Source organism: Mus caroli, chromosome 6, assembly GCF_900094665.2.
Source record: "Mus caroli chromosome 6, CAROLI_EIJ_v1.1, whole genome shotgun sequence".
Classification (NCBI taxonomy): Eukaryota; Metazoa; Chordata; class Mammalia; order Rodentia; family Muridae; genus Mus; species Mus caroli.
The window spans coordinates 37,770,504-37,772,751 of NC_034575.1; the positions used below are offsets into that span (position 1 = coordinate 37,770,504).

At 42.7% G+C, this 2,248-nt stretch overlaps 1 pseudogene; it reads left to right on the plus strand.

Moving 5' to 3' along the window:
• Positions 1-202: 202 nt before the first annotated feature.
• The window catches only part of LOC110295589, a 19,090-nt pseudogene continuing 17,044 nt past the window's right edge, over positions 203-2,248 (plus strand).

Genomic DNA, 2,248 nt, shown 5'->3' on the forward strand with positions numbered 1-2,248 from the left:
TCAAATATCCCCAGAAACCAATTTTGCAAGTCAACATAACAGAGATTGAATTAGAGCTATGAATTACTGATTTTTCACATGTGACATAATTCAAACTAAAAAAGTGAAAAATCCCTTTCTTTTGTCTTCCTTCTCTATCCTTCAGCTCTGGAATTTCCTGTCTGACTACATTATAGGATTCATCTGTCATAAGAAGGTGAGGATGAACCAGACACGGATCACTGAGGCCATTCTACTCGGATTCCAGGTTGACCCCTCTCTGGAGATGCTCCTGTTTGGGCTGTTCTTGCTGTTCTACTGCCTCACGTTGATGGGAAATGGGATTATCATGGGGCTCATCAGCCTGGATCCTAGGCTGCACACTCCCATGTACTTCTTCCTCTCACATATGGCCATAGTTGACATGTCCTACACGTCTAGCACTGTCTCTAAGATGCTGACAAATATGGAGATGCACCAAAAAACATCTCAATTACTTCATGCATAATTCAGACATTTTTGTATCTGGCTTTTGCTGTGACAGAGTGTATGATTCTAGTGGTGATGTCATATGATCGCTTTGTAGCTATCTGTCACCGTTTGAAATATACACTGATCATGAGCTGGAGAGTGTGGGTCATCCTGGCTGCCACTTGCTGGGTGTTTAGCTTCCTCTTGGCTTCACTCCATACCACGCTCATTCTGCGACTCACATTCTGTGAGCCACAGAAAGTCAACCATTTTTTTTCTGTCAAATCATGTCAGTATTCAGATTAGCCTGTGTAGACACAAGACTCAACCAAGTCGTTCTTCTTGCAGGCTCTGTGATGGTCTTACTGGGGCTCCTGTGCTGGTGTTAGTCTCCTATATATGAATCCTGGTGGCCATCCTGGGGATCCACTCCGGGGAAGGCCACAGAAAGGCCTTCTCCACCTGTTCTTCCCATCTCTGTGTAGTTGGGCTCTTCTTTGGCTGTGCCATCGCCATGTACATGGTCCCCAAGTCCAAACATTCTCAAGAACAGAGAAAGATCCTTTCTTTGTGTTACAGCCTTTTCAAGCCTAGCTCAACCCTCTGATCTAGTTTGAGGAATACAGAGGTAAAATGTGCCTTAAGAAGAGTTGTTTGGAAACAGAGATTACTGTGAGGTTGTTTAAGAATCTTCCAAGTTAGGCTAGACAGTTCAGGCACATGCCATTAATCCCAGCACTCACGAGGCAGAGGCAAGGGGAATCTATGAATTTGAGGACAGCCTTGCCTACAGAGAGAGTTCACAGACACTCAAGGCTACTCAGCGAAACCTGAACATCAAAAAGCAAACAAAGAATCATCCATATCAGGATGCTGGCACACTGAATTTTCCTGGGTCCTTTAATTTATCAAAACTAATAATGCTATCTTTGTACATATTGACAATTATTAATATTGCCATTTAAACCATAGAAACATGAGAGAAATATAAATGGAAAATTAGCCAAAGTTATACTCACTGCAAACAGATCCAAGCTTACTAAGGAAAATTGTAACCCAGTTCTACCATATGAAATAAGTGTATATTACAACAAATGCAAAAATCATTTGACAACTTAAAAATATAAATAGCCCTTCCGGTCCACGCCAGCACCAGGGTTCCTTGGGCTGAGAGTAACCAGACACCCACAAAGACCCGACAGGACCCTCCACAGGATCTTAAGACCTCTGGTGAGAGGCACACAACTTCAGGAGGCAGGTTCGAACATCAGATATCTGGGCATCTTCCCTGCAAGAGGAGAGCTTGCCTGCAGAGAGTATTCTGACCACAAAAACTAAGGAGAGAGCTAGTCTCCCATGTCTGCTAATAAAAGCTAACATAATCACCTGAAGAACAAGCTGTAACCAGAGACAACTATAAAAACTATCTACCGAGATTACCAGATGGCGAAAGGCAAACGTAAGAATCTTACTAAGAGAAACCAAGACCACTCACCATCATCAGAATGCACCACTCCCACCCCACCTAGTCCTGGGCACCGCAACACACACAAAAAGCTAGACCCGGATTTAAAAGCATATCTCATGAGGATGGTAGAGGACATCAATAAGGACTTTAATAACTCACTTAAAGAAATACAGGAGAACAGAGCTAAACATGTAGAAGACCTTAAAGAGGAAGCACAAAAATCCCTTAAAGAATTGCAGGAAAACAGGACCAATCAGGTGATGGAATTGAATGAAACCATCCAAGACCTAAAAAGGGAAGTAGACACAATAAAGAAAACCCAAAGTGAGG